This window comes from Lontra canadensis, unplaced genomic scaffold (genome assembly GCF_010015895.1).
Source record: "Lontra canadensis isolate GAN:19392208 unplaced genomic scaffold, GSC_riverotter_1.0 scaffold137, whole genome shotgun sequence".
In the NCBI taxonomy this organism is placed as follows: domain Eukaryota; kingdom Metazoa; phylum Chordata; class Mammalia; order Carnivora; family Mustelidae; genus Lontra; species Lontra canadensis.
In genome coordinates this window covers 3,091,444-3,106,503 of record NW_022631131.1, presented here as the reverse complement: position 1 = coordinate 3,106,503, position 15,060 = coordinate 3,091,444, and the positions used below count along the sequence as shown (strand labels likewise).

Here is a 15,060-nt window from a genome sequence, read left to right as displayed (position 1 = left end):
TTGGTGACTGAATGAGTGAATGTTTTATAAAAGTTTACTCTGGCTATTTGGAGAATGAATCGTAGAAAGGCTATGAATCGTAGAAAGGCTAAGAGCGGAAAGAGGGAAGCTAGTCAAAGTAGAAAATTATGATGTTGGCTTGGATTAGGGTGGGTCTCTGTGCTGATGGAAATGAATGGATAGATTTGGGATAATATTTGGAGGTAGAGATAAATGCACCAGATTGATTTTAAGTGGAGGTGAGGGAAAGGCAGGAATCACACAGACTGCTCTAGGTTTTTTGCTTAAAACTCTGGGTAGATGGTATGCCATTTACTGCGCTAGGAACCATCATGGAAGAACAACAGCTTTTTGGTGAGGATGAGGCACGGGAGTGGTGGTGGTGGTGGTGAGGAATCAATTGCTATGTTTTGGACATGTGAAGATGCCTAGCTGATGTTATATGGAGAAGTCCAAGGAGGCAGTTGGTTCTATAAGTCTGAATCCCAAGGGAAAACATCAAGTCTGGAGAAATACATTTAGGAGCTGTCAAAATATAAATAGTTCAATGGAATACGATCTAAAAAGCAGTTAATTTAGAAATACTCTAAATAGTGTGCGTAATTCCTTTACGTTCAAGAAAAGTGTGGAGTAAGCACAGGATGGGAAATGTAAATCTCTTATATTCTCAGATGGATTCAACTCCTGATTTCCTCTCCTACTGGGAGAATCTTGCTGTTCCATTTGTGTCCACTCTTGAAGAATAAGTATTTTTCATGAAACACAGTCCCTAAGTGAAAGCCCCAAGTACTTCACCCGTTGCTTCATAAAAACAGCTTATCTCAACATGAGAGGAAAAGAATTGACTTAAAGCTTATTAGGAGATGAAGTGTTGGCAGTTCAGCACATAAATATGGCCACAATCATGTATAAAATCAACATGTTTGAAACCACAACTACCAGACTGCGTAGGTGATTTAAGGAATTTCCAAGAATAATTCTGCTTCATGAGTTTTCTTCTCTTTATGCGCTGACTTCAGAACCCAATCCCTATATCAGTGGTGGCATATCTAAAAGCATGGTCATGTGGCCAACAGACACATGAAAAGATGCTCAACATCACTCATCATCAGGGAAATGCAAATCAAAACTACAGTGAGATACTACCTTATACCTGTCAGAATGCCTAAAATAGAAAACACAAGAAATGAAGTGTTGGTGAGGATGTGGAGAAAAAGGAACCCCTTTGCACTTTTGGTAGAAATGCAAATTGGTGCAGTCATTATGGAAAACTGTATGGAGGTTCCTCAAAAAATTAAAAATAGAACTACCCTATGATCCAGGAATACACTACTGGGTATTGACCTCTAAAATGCAAATACACTAACTCAAAGGGATACATGCACCTGTTTATAGCAGCATTACTTACAATAGCCAAAGTTTTGGGGGTGCCTGGGTGGCTTAATGGGTTAAAGCCTCTGCCTTCGGGTCAGGTCATGATCCCAGGGTCCTGGTATCAAGCCCTGCATGGGGCTCTCTGCTCAGAAGGGAGCCTATATCCCATCCCCCCACCTGCCTCTCTGCCTACTTGTGATCTCAGTCTGTCAAATAAATAAAATCTTTTAAAAACCCCCTTACAATAGTCAAAGTATGGAAGCAGTCTGAGTGTCCATTGATAGAAGAATGGATAAAGAAGATGTGGATACACACACACACACACACAGGAATATTATTCAGGCATAAAAAAATCTTGCCATTTACAACAACATGGATGGAGCTAGGGAGTATAATGCTGAGCAAAATAAGTCAGTCAGAGAAAGACAAATACTATATGATCTCACTTATATGCTAGATTTTAAAAAGCAAATGAGCAAAGGAAAAAATCAGAGAGATAAGCCAGGAAACAGACTCTATTTTTAAATATATATTTTAAATTTGGGGGTATATTTTTTTAATTAAAAAGAGTTGCAAGCTCTACCAACTGAGCCAGTCAGGCACCCCAACAGACTCCTAACTATAGAGAACAAACTGATGTTACCACAGGGGAGTTGGTTGAGGGGGATGGCACAAATAGGGGATGGGGATTAAAGAGTAAACTTGTCATGATGAAAAAATAAAATAAAACATAAAAAAGCATAATCATGAAAAGGCAATCACTTAGAGAGATGGTGTGAATAGAGAAGAGGAAGGGACACAGGACTGACCCTTAAGAGTACTCCAATATTTAGAGATCAGGTAGAGGAGGATAAACCTATAAAACAAAAGTCTGAGAAGAAGGAATCAGCGACAGAAGACAAGGAATATTGTGTTACCAAAGCCAGAAGTAATTTCACGAAGAAGGTAGTGATAAGCTGTTTCAAAGACTGTTGAGAGGCTGAGAAGGTTACTAGTAACCCTGATAATATCAGTTTTAATGGCATGGTTGATGGAGATGATTGAATTGATAACGGTCGTGGGGGGAGACTGTGATGAAGCCAACTCTTTACAAAGGTTTAGCTGAGGGCACCTGGGTGGTTCAATCATTAAGCCTCCAACTCTCAGTTTCTGCTCAGGTCATGATCTAGGGTCGTAGGATCACGCCCAGTGTCAGGGTCCACAACCAGAGTCTGCTTAAGACTCTCTCCCTCTGCTCCTCCCGCATTCTCTTTGTCCCTCTCTCTATCAAACAAACAAACAAATCTTTTTTAAAAAAGAATATTATTCTGGATTATATTAATAATCCTTCACACCTCTGTTCTTGCAGAGCAATGAATTGTATTGAATGTTGAGTGTATGCTATATATTTTACTTTCATGGGCATGTAGTTGGTGTTAAACAAGTCTGAGTTTAAAGACCTCCCAGCCTCTCCACCTAATAGCTGTGACTTATTCAAATTAACCTGTCCAGAACTCATTTCCTCATCTGTTAAATGAGGATCATGAGACTTACTTCAGGATTCTTCTAGAATTAAGCTAGGCTACTAGGCAATGGTGTATAGTGCAAAGAGCATGAACTGGGAGTATCAGAAAGACTTATAGGTGAATCCAGTTGTAGCTACTGATGTGATAATCTTAGACAAGTTATTTCACTGGTCTGTGCCTCAGTTTCCTCATTGGTAAAATAGGGATTATACAATTATAATATCTACCTTGAAGGCTAGGAATAATATGATTGCTCACCACACAGGGCTCAAAATGGTAGAAGTGGGTCAGGATACTGTATATATGCATTTCCTAAGATAGAGAGATTATAGCCATTGAATAAAGCATTTGGAACAAAATCTCATATACAGTAGGTGTTTAGTATTAAATATTAGTTCTTTCCCATCTTTTGGCTCATTCTCCTAGTTGAGTAGCTCTTGACCCTCACTGCACATTAGAATCCTCTGAGGGACTTAAAAAACAAACAAACAAAATGATGGGGTGCCTGGGTGCCTCAGTTGGTTGAACGTTGGACTTTTGTTCTTGGAGTGATGAGTTCAAGCCCCACACTGGGCTTCGCTGGGAGCCTACTTAAAAAAAAAAAAAAAAAGAAGGAAAAGGAAAAACAAAAGAAAACTAGGTCCCAGAAGTTCTGGTTTAACTGTTTTAGTGTATGGTCTATAATCTCTGAAAGTTTCTCAAGTGATTCTTTTTTTTTTTTTTTGTTAGAGAGAGATCACAAATAGGCAGAGAGGCAGGCAGAGAAAGGTGGGGGGTTAAGCTGGCTCCCTGCTGAGCAGAGAGTCTGATGCAGGGCTTGATGCGGGGCTTGATCCCAGGACCCTGAGATCATGACCTGAGCCAAAGGCAAAGGCTTAACCCACTGAGCCACCCAGGTGGCTCTCCCCTCTCCTCAAATGATTCTAATTGCAGTCAGGGTTAAGACTTACTGCTGGGGTGGAGGGAATGGGCACAAGGCATGAAAGGAGGTGGGAGATACAGGCTTACAGTTATGGAATGAATAAGTCATGGGAATAAAATGTACAGCATAGGGAATATAATCAATGATACTGTAACAGTGCTGTATGATGACAGACGGCAGATACTCTTGTGGTGAGCACAGGGTAACACATAAATTTGTGGAATCACTATGTTTTATACCTGAAACTAACATAACATTGTGTGTCAACTATTTTCAAGAAATATTTTTAAAATCATGAGATGTGAAGAATTTTATATATTTATTTTTATAAGTAACATATATTAATATATCTAAAGAAATATTAATATATGTAATATAATCGAATACCTTATATATTCATAATTCAATCAAGTAGATAACATCTGGTCTCATTATGTCTTACAATACCAGTTCCACTTCTTTTCTCTTTATAGCCCCACACTTTATTCTGAACATTTAAAGTAATCAGTATGTATTTGCCAAACTAGTGAACGTGGAGAAATAGGAACTCTCATGCACTGTGTTGAAAATATAGGAATTTGTGTTAAAAACATAAAAATGGGGGCACCTGGGTGGCTCAGTGGGTTAAACCTCTGCCTTCGGCTCAGGTCATGATCTCAGGGTCCTGGGATCAAGCCCCGCATTGGGCTCTCTGCTCAGTGGGGAGGCTGCTTCCCACCCCCAACCCCTGCTTGCCTGCCTCTCTGCCTGCTTGTGATCTCTCTCTCTCTCTGTCAAATAAATAAATAAAATCTTAAAAATAAAAACATAAAAATGATTCAGCCACTGTGGAAAAAAATTTGTTGGTTCCTCCAAACACTAAACATAGAATTACCATATGACCGAGAAATCCTACCCCTAGATACATAGCTAAAGTAACTGAAAACAGGTACTCAAACAGCTACTCAAATATATACATGTACATGCAAGTTCATAATAGCACTGCTCAAAAAAATTAGTGAATAAATTTTTTGAAAAAATAATCACTGCTAGAATTATCTTCTTGAAACCCAAATGGGACCATGTTGTTTCCTTTTATTTTTTAAGATTTTATTTATTTATTTATTTGTTTGTTTGAAAGAGAGAGCATGAACAGGTGGAAGGGCAGAGGTAGAGGGACAAGCGGACTCCCCGCCAAGCAGGAAGCCTGATGGAGGGCTCAATCCCAGGACCCTGAGATCATAACCTGAGCCACCCGGGTGCCCCAACCATGTTGTTTCTCCGCTTAAAAACCTCTCATAATTGCCCATTGTCTACTGAATGTAGTCTGTACTCCTGTAACTTGTATGCCAGGCCCTGAGCAATGCTTCTCCATACTCTCAAGAAATAGGACACACTCCCATAAATAATTTCAGCTTGGGTTCAGCCTCTCCCTCCCCCCCCCTTTACTTACCAGCCATATGGCCTTAGGCAAGTTATCCTCTCTAAGTTTTAACTTTATCTTCTTATTTTGGCTTTGCTTCTTCTAACTCAAAACCTTTGTACATATTTTTTCTTTCCTTTTGGAATGTCCTCTCTCCTTTTCCTCCCTGACAAACTCTTTGTTTTATATCTAAAACAAAACTCAGTTTTATATCTCCTCCCCTCTGTGAAGCTTACCCTGAATGTCCCCTCCTTGACATAGTCTATCTTCTTTCCAGAAGTTCTCATGCTACTTCATAAATACCTCTATTTTAGCTCTTTTCTTGTTGCATTGTAATTATGCTTCCACATCTATCCCACACCAGACTTTAAGCTTTTGGGGGGACTGGGCCTGTATCTCAGTTATTCTCATATTATGTTTGCTTGGCATGCAGCCTGTTTCATAGTAAGTGCCCAATAAATCTTGTTGAGTTAATGAGATGAAATAAAATAGACAAATATCCCTGAAATTGCCAACCTTGTGGATTTACGAGTGGACCTATGTCTTTTGCTTGGTGCTTCGTAATAAATTGGGGTTGAATAAATAAAGTCAAATGGAAATTGTTGGACTTCTATCAATTCTGATCTTGACATGTCCAGGTGACTCATTAAGGGACCATTTCCTCTTGGGAAAAAAACAAAACAAAGCAATTTAGAAACATTGTCAATAAAAGTGGCAAGGAAATTGAATCATGTTTTGTATAACTGGAATTTCTCCAAAAACCAGTATGGTCTGACTGGTAGACACACATGGTTTCTCAACTGTAGCAAGTGAGAACATGAAGTCTGGACAGCACTATAGTGGGAGCTACTTGGGATATCTTGTTTTTATGAACAGCGTGATCACACCATGCCTTAAAATTATGTTTTTAAAAATATTTTTTTTCTTCTCCATTCCTCACCTATCATACCCCCAAACTTTGTGGTTGTTGTTTTCAATGTTCTTGGCATGGACGAGGGCTTATAATACACAGAAGGATTGGACACAGTCCTTGCTCTCCAGTAGCTTCAAGTCTGCTAAGGGTAGAGAGCTTTTTTCAGACAAAGCAAGAAGATTCTGTAGGTACAGTAGTGTAAGTTATAGCAGGTAAGGGAATAGCCTCTCTGTGGTGGCAGGATGGGATGAGCTTTCTGGAAAGTTAGGAAAGGTTTATAGAGGAGTTAAAGTTGGCTTACCCTTAGACAAGACAGGTCAAGTTATTTTAAGTAAGGGGAACAGAAGCAACAAATATAAAGAGGTATGAAAAAAAAAAGCCTGTTGTGTTTGGGGATCTGCTAGTGGTTCAACAAAGCCAGAAGTGAATAAAAACAGTGAACAAACTCGTGGTTGCCAGAGGGGAGGTGGGTTGGGGGACAGGTGACTGGGAGGACTACACTATCATAATGAGCATTGAGTAACATATAAAGATCATTATATTGTATACCTGAAACAAATATAACACTGTATGTTAATTATACTGGAATAAAAAAATAGAAGCTTAGTGCAGAGATCTAGTGGTTTGTCAAACAGAAGAAAGTGATCAGCCTCTTACTTTCTAATACTCCTCCTCCCATGAACCTCAAGTGTAGGGCTATCCTAGAAGTCATTTCATTCTTTACATCCTTCACAGAAATTTCATAGTTGGGACCAAAATAAGACAAACAACAAATCTTTTTGCTATCAATATAAAATATATTAAATTGCCCTACTTCTGGATGGAAAGACACATGACATAAGTCACTTATTGACATGAGGTTATAAATTCTAATAATGAAGAAGTTCATATGAATAATTTGCATGCATTTGTATTAATTTAAGTAAAAAAGGTGGAAGCAGATAATGCAGCAAAGATGGAGTTGGATGGTGGGTAAGGACTTGGTTCCTAAGTCCTTTATAGGATATATACCCATTATAGGATACCAAGGAGTGTTGACTTGATCTTGTAGGCACCGAGCCATTAAAGGATGTTAAGCAAGTGATATAAATGATTTTTAATTTTACAAGATCACTCTAGCAGCAACATGGAAGGGAGGCAAATCTGAAGTCAGAGACCAGAAGAATATTGCTATAGTTAGTCTAGTGAAGGGCTAACACGGTAGCAAAAGGGAAGAGGTTAAAGGGGCAGAACTAAGGGACAATAAGGGGGTAACATTGATAGGAATCCCTTAGTGACTGGATGTAGGAAGATGGGTAGAGGGAAAAACCTAAGATAACTTCCATGTCTCAAACTTCTGTGACTAAGTGAGGATGGTTCTATTTGTGGAAATGGAGAATATTGGAGGGCTAGGTTTGTGTAAGGACAATATAATCAGTTTAATTTTGAGTAGGCTGAGTTTGAGATTTTTGTGGGATACCTGAGTGGAGTTTCTAAAGGTCATGTGGAAATGGGAATTATTTCTTTGCAAAGGGAACTAGAGACTTCTAAATCACAGCTTCAGGGTCTTAATTAAAACATAAGTTGGGGTGGGGGGAGAAAAAAATAAAATAAAAGTTAGGGAGATGGTGATTGGACAAAGATAACAAATCAGCAGCCACTCACACTTAGATGAAAATCTCACTTTCACTGGAGCTAAATTTTCAATGTCCAATTCTCAAGATTCAACAATACTATAGCAGGTTAGAGATCCAAATCAAGGGGGTACCTGGCTGGTTCACTTGGTAGAGCATGGACCTCTTGATCTCAGGGCTGTGAGTTCAAGCCCCAAGCTGGGACTGAAGCCTAGTTGAAAGGAAGGAAGGGAGGAAGGGAGGGAGGGAGAGAAGGAGGGAGGAAGAGGAAGGAAGGAAGGAAATCCAAATCAAGTACTGTAAGAAATTCAAATTTTTATACTTTTTGTACCTTTTTTTTTTTTTTGCCATCAAGGGTCAACGGAGTGACTTTTCAGTCTTTAATGCAAGTATAATGCGATGTAAATGCAACCACTCAAATATTCTTGTAAGCAGGACAGAATTCAAGTAAATATCACCAGGACCAAAGCTGACCTCACGGTGGCACTCCAGACTCATCAGAATAAAGGCCCCTGGAATCACGTCACTAACATGTAAATGGACAGTCCCCATTGAAGTCAAGAGTTGGCATAAACACTAGGTCCATAGACTCCCCAGTCAAACTTCCTGGGGAGAATTTACAGGGGAGGATATGCTTTTCTGATTTTAAGATTTTATTTATTTGAGAGAAAGAGAGTAATTGAAAGAGAGAGAGAGCACGAGCGAGGGGTGGTGCAAAGGAGAAGCAGACTCCCCACTGAGCAGGGAGTCCGACCCCAGAACCCTGTGTTCATGACCTGAGCCAAAGGCAGACTGAGCCACCCAGGCACCCCTGCTTTTCTGGTTTTAAATCAGCTCTGACCAGAGGTTGAATCAGTAATTATAGGTGTATAATGTAGCAGAAGGTAGCCATCAAAAACAGAAATTCCATCAGACCTTACGACAAAGCAAAATAATATCCACATTATCCGTTTTAAATAGCTACCATTGATCGGTGCCTATTGTAGGCTGCACACAGTTCTGGTACTTTTCATATTAGAAGAGCTCACTGAAGCCTCACAACAACCCTATGAGATTAATAATTATTCTTGTTTTTCTGAAGAAGAAACTGAGGCTCGAAGACATTAAGCGGTTGGCATCTGAAATTTTATAGATAGTATGCAGCCAGATCTGAACCCAATCTGTGTGATTCCAAAACCTGAGCTCTTTAAGCAAGTCTGCATTCCTTCATCTTAGTGATGCCAAGATAAGAGCAATAACAAATGAAACATGGTTTTCTTTGGGTATAGATGTTTGGCATGAGGTGATTTCAGAAATACCCTATTTAAGGGGGTCTGGTGAGGACCCCTGTTGTGAATCTGAAGCCTCTTCATGAAACTCTTCCCCGCATATGAGAAACATACAAGGATATTTAGAGTCACACGTGTGTCCCACACGGTACTTATTAATTACAAAGAGACAAACGATAAATTTACTGTGGAGAATCCTTGTGGACACTACGTCAACAAAACCATAAAAGTATAAATGATTCAGCAAATGTGGTAAAATATCAATATTTGTGCCATAAAGAAATTCTTTTCCTTTTATAGTGGAAAAAAATAGGGGGGACAAGGGAGGATTTGTTGACATCAGTCAGCAGTGGAGCAGAGGACTAATTTCTATCTTTGATCTTCATCTGTGAAAGCTCAGATCCCACAAAGGTTTCCAAATGAAACATTTACCTTTTTAAGGGGGAGAGAATTATTGGGGAATCCTAGACTCTATATAAAGGAAGACTCCCAAAAGAAAGACATAAATAATAAAACTCCAGAATAATGGTTTTATACTGACCATAGACTACAGAGGTGGGAGTTGGTTGTCCTGACTTCTACAGTGCTTAATCAAGAGTATCAAATCATATTTATAAAGCATTTTTAAAATGCCTTACAGACTTCAAAGCCGTAAAGCTTCTCTGCATCTCAAAGCATTCATGTCCACATTTTGTATATTCTCAGTCTAAGATAATTACCAATCTGCCTACTTTTAAAAGAACTATTCTTTTAGTGAGAAGGAAATGGTGTCTGGAGAGTTTTTTGTTCGAAATGTCGGTGTTTGCATGATTTACAGTGTAATTAACCAGCCTTGCAGCACCAGCAAACTGGCTCCCCTCACGATTCATCATGTTCTCAGTGACTTCAGATCATCAACTCTGCTGGGAGGAAACCCCTCCTCCTTAGTGATGTAAACATATTATGTCACCCCCATCGACAGAATGTGATCTATCCTTATATACCTATTGTTTTTCAGATCTAAGGGATTTTTTCCTTGATTATTTTTGACACTACCCTTGGTGCTAAAAGTCTAATTAAATACACACATACAAAAATCTAATACTACTTAAGAAGAATGTTGTCATTCAATTGCTTATAATCACCAGAACACATTTGTTAAGATATAATTGTGCAGCATAAAGGGCATAAAAGTCTAGTAGCCCAGAATCTAACATAAGAATATCTATATGGATAAGTACATAATGAATATTATCACAAAAATGACTTTAAATCTCTACATTAAAAACTTATTAGCTATGTAAAAACTTCAAAAATGTTTACTTTTGGCCTAGTAATCCTACTTCTAAGAATTCACCCTAAATTTATACCTTCAACAATATAGAAATACATGGGCACAAGGTCAATTATTGCTACATTGTTTGTATTTGCAAAATATTGGGGACCATCTAAATGCCCATGTAGAAGAGAGTGGTTGAATCAACTTTGGTACAAGCACATAGCAGAGCACCAATGTGAGAAAGAATGAGATACATGTCTGCAAACTGATATGGAATGATTTCCAGGGATATACTGTTTAATGAAAAAAGCAAAGAACAGAAGAATATAGTATGCTACCTTTTCTGTAAGGAAAAAAAGGTGTGGGGGGGGAAGGGAAGTGAGAAAGTAGGCATGAGCTTGCTTTTTGACCAAAAAGGAAAACAGGAAAGATAAACCAGAGACTAAGAGACTGGTTATTTACAGGAGGTGGGTGGGAATGTGGCTGAAAGTGTGAAGGGGGTGGGTACTGAGCAGAAGTTGGAAAGTGATGTTTTTCCTGCATGTTACTTTTTGTACAGTTCTATCTTTTAGAGCCATATTAATGATGCATATATTAAGAAAAAACACATATACACACACAACTAGGGGAAAATCCTAATAATGGAATATGAAAAAAATCAACCTAAGTTTTGAATGAATAATATAATCACACTGAAATGCAGGTGTGGTGGGAGGGAAGGGGAGCTAACTAAAGCCAAATAACTTGAGAATATAATTTTTTTAAACTATATACTCTCATACTAAAGGAAAAAAAAAGAACTATAAAACCAACAATTTTTTTTTTGTCTTTGTTTTTTGTCTTTGTTTGTTTTTGGTAGCAATTCTAAAACTACTTTCTGTGTATTCTGGGGTTGGGTAAATAAGTAAAAATATTATAGACAATGGGATTCAAACTTCTCACTAAAAGAAAAGAGGTACAAATAGGAAGAGAGAGAAGAGTGGAATATATCCTATAGTACTGGATTAGAATTGGACAAGACAGTATGAACTCATGGCTTTTTTAAAAAAGACTTTATCTATTTATTTGACAGAGAGAGAGATCACAAGTAGGCAGAGAGGCAGGCAGAGGGAGAGGGGGAGGCAGGCTCCTCGCTGAGCAGAGAGCCCAATACGGGGCTCGATCCCAGGACCCTGGGATTCATGACCTGAGCTGAAGGCAAAGGTTTTAACCCACTGAGCCACCCAAGTGCCCCTGAACTTGTGACTTTTAATATATATAGATATGGGTGTGTGTATATATGCATATAATTTTTAGTTCTGTCTACTGAGAAAGCGCAGAAGCAATGATACCCCAGGAGCAATAAGCACACCTAGTGCCCAGAACATGGTTTCTAAATTCCATTTGCTCTTTGGTGAATTGGCTGATTCCAGAGCTAGAGCTGGAAAAGAATAAGTTTAATGTCATATTATGCCTCATATTAAGCTACTAAGTTAGCAAATGCTCAAAGAATGGTGGGATATATCCAGATGATAAAGAGTCATACTGAGGGGCTCCTGGGTGGCTCAGTGGGTTAAAGCCTCTGCCTTTGGCTCAGGTCATGATCCCAGGGTCCTGGGATCAAGCTCGGCATCAGGCTCTCTGCTCAGCAGGGAGCCTGCTCCCCCCCCACCTACTTGTGATTTCTGTCTATCAAATAAATAAATAAAACTAAAAAAAAAAGAGTCATACTGAAAGTCTCCTACCAGCCTAATCTGGGACAATTAGGCATAAAAATAAAAATGATAGTAATGCATTATAACCCATGGAATAAAATAAAAATATATAAACAAATAAATAAGAAATGTGTGAGAAGGGAAAGTAAATCTTTACAGTAGAATGTCAGCTAATATATGTGCTGCCGAAGCAAGCACTAGAATGTCAGCTAATAAATGTATAAGGAATGATGGGATTAGAAAATCACTATTTGGCAGAGTGCCTGGGTGGCTCAGTTGTTAAGCTTCTGCCTTAAGCTAAGGTCATGATCCTAGGGGCCTGGGATTGAGCCCCGTATCGTGCTCCCTGCTTTGCAGGAAATCTGCTTCTCCCACTCCCATTCCTCTGCTTGTGTTCCCTTTCTCACTGTGTCTCTCACTCTCTGTCAAATAAATAAATAAAATATTTTTTAAAAAAGAAAATCATGATTTGGCAACTATCATTGTAATAATTGAATCATTACTGGATGATTTTTAGCTTTGCCAAGCTAGTGGGTGAAATTTGGATGAGAAACAGGATATATACATAGTCACAAAGTATGTTCTCACAAGATATTTATTAATAACAAAGAGAAAAGTAGTAAATTATATAGTGGTAAAATATGAATGGGAAATCTTGATGAGAGGTGTACAAGAATACTTTCATGCTATTTTTACAATTTTTGGTAAGTTTGAGATTATATAAAATTTTTAATTATATAAAAATTAAAAATTAAAAAGAAGTGGTTTTTAAGGAGTTTCCTAAGCTACAGCAAGACAAAACTGTCATCAATGTATAGTGAGTTGATTCTGCCTGCCTCCTTAGCAGAATAGCTTATGAAAAGCCATCATTTGGGGGGAAGGGAGTAGTGCGAGGTCAAAAACCCTATTAGATGTTTCCTGAACAAAATTAAAATTTTTTTTTCTTTTTTAAAAAGTTTTTACTATATTTTTAAAATATATTTTATATTTTATATAAATTATATAAATATAATATATATTATATATTTAAATATATATATTTTATATAAATATATAAATTATATAAATATATATTTTATATTTTATATTTTTAATAGATTTTATATTTTTACTATATTTTTAAAGTAGCCTCTACCTACACCTAACATGGGTTGAAATTACAACCCCGAGATCAAGAGTTGCATGGTCTACTGACTGAGCCAGCCAGGCGTCCTTAAAAATATTTTGTTTTTAAAAAGATGTAAGTCTGTTGGAAAAGAGTTTTTGATAGCAATTTTTAAAACTCCCTGTTATGTACCAGGCACAAATTTATTTCTAGTTATTAAAAAAAAAAACAGTTGGATGAAGATTTCAATCCCAGGAGACCTAAAAATCAAAGATATCAAACAGTAAAGGAATGGAGTAATTTCTGTTCTCCTCCAACATGGTAAATTTAAATAGAAATTTATGATTATTATGGCAGTTATAAAGTCTTCATGTGACTGATGCATAGACATACTCCCAAACTGTTTTTTTTCTATTTTTTTCTATTACATATTATTCTATTACATATTAGTAAATATAAAATCATTAAAAAGAACTTTCCTGGGACAGGGGACCCTGAGGGCCTGAGGAGCCAACTGCACTTCCTAATGGTTTGAACTTTGAGCCTCTTGTAGTCTTGAGGAACAATTTCACTTTCCTCAGGTTTATGACACTCGAAACTTCAACAGTCAGAGGTTTACACACTTTGGGACCAGTCAACACTGTGCAGAGTTCAAAGTGCTAGGAGACAAGAGATCCAAATGGCTTCCAGAGGAAAGACAGAGACAAGCAAATTAAAGGAGAATTTAGAAGAATGGTTGGACAGCAATTACAAGATTTGGCGGAGATGCAGAGAGGAACTTGATACAGATGACTATGAAGAAACCAAAAAGGAAACTGCAGCAACTAAGTGAATTTAATGATTTACTGAAGAAAATTATGCCTGGAAATATGACTTTGGGAGATGAGCCAACCTGAATGCAACTGGCTAACCAGGCCTCTATGAGCCAGGCCTTTTAAACCCCAGAGGTCATCAGATTACTTGAAAGAAACAAACAGGTCAGCTTCAGACAAGGTTAGCAGAAATGGATAGAGATCTCGTGGTGGTAAAGCTGGAAGGAGGCTTCTACTCTCAACAGAAAGGGGAGATACTAACAGCTCTCAGGACACGTGGAGGGAAGCTGAGTGCAGATGACGAGGCCTTCTTGTCAGCAAATGCAGGTGCTCTACTCAGTCAGTTTGAGAAAGTCTCTCCAGATCTTGGCTCTGGAGACAAGGTTCTTGCATTGGCAAGCTCTGAGGTTGAAAAAATAAAAAAGGGACATAGTGTGGAAGCTTGGCACATGGAGCACATTTTTGCTGCAAATGTCCATTTGTCTTCTAGGGATTTCGAATCATTGCAAGGAAAACAGGAGATTCTTGAAATGCATTGACACCCTAAGAAAAGGTGACAGAAAAATATACTTGTGGCTTCTGTTCATATGCTTCGTCATTGTGCTTTGTGTAGGGCTGCCTGTCTGAGTGATCCTAGACTTGCTGGGATAAGGAACCCATTAGGCCTTATTCCTTATGTCTTGGGGGTTTGAGAAAGAACAGAAAATAGTTTCTCTGCTTATGTTTATTAAGCCTCCTTGTTGGGTTTTGTTTTGTTTTAAGCCTTCTTGGTTTTTGTTTGTTCTTAAGATTTTATTTATTTGAGAAAGAGAGAGTGAGAGAGCACAAGCAGGTGGAGGGGTGAGGGAGAGGGAGAAGCAGGCTCCTCACCAAGCAGGGAGCCTGATGTGGGGCTTGATCCTAGGACCCTGGGATCATGACCTGAGCCAAAGACAGACACTTAACCATCTGAGCCACTCAGGTGCCTCAAGCCTCCTTGTTTTTAAATGCTGATAATAGATGAAAAGATGTGAACTTAAAAAAAAAAGAGAGAAAGAAAGAAAGAAAGAAAGAAAGAAAGAAAGAAAAGAAAAAGAGAACCATCTTGGTAACTTGGTAATGAGGTACTAATACTACTGTGACAACTTGCTAGATATTCTTCTTCTTTTTTTTTTTTTTTAAAGATTTTATTGTTTGTTTGTTTGCTTTTTCAGG

At 38.2% G+C, this 15,060-nt stretch overlaps 1 pseudogene; it reads left to right on the top strand.

Moving 5' to 3' along the window:
* The first annotated feature begins 13,621 nt into the window (after positions 1-13,621).
* Positions 13,622-14,405, top strand: LOC116858492 (annotated as a pseudogene).
* The last annotated feature ends 655 nt before the right edge of the window (positions 14,406-15,060 follow it).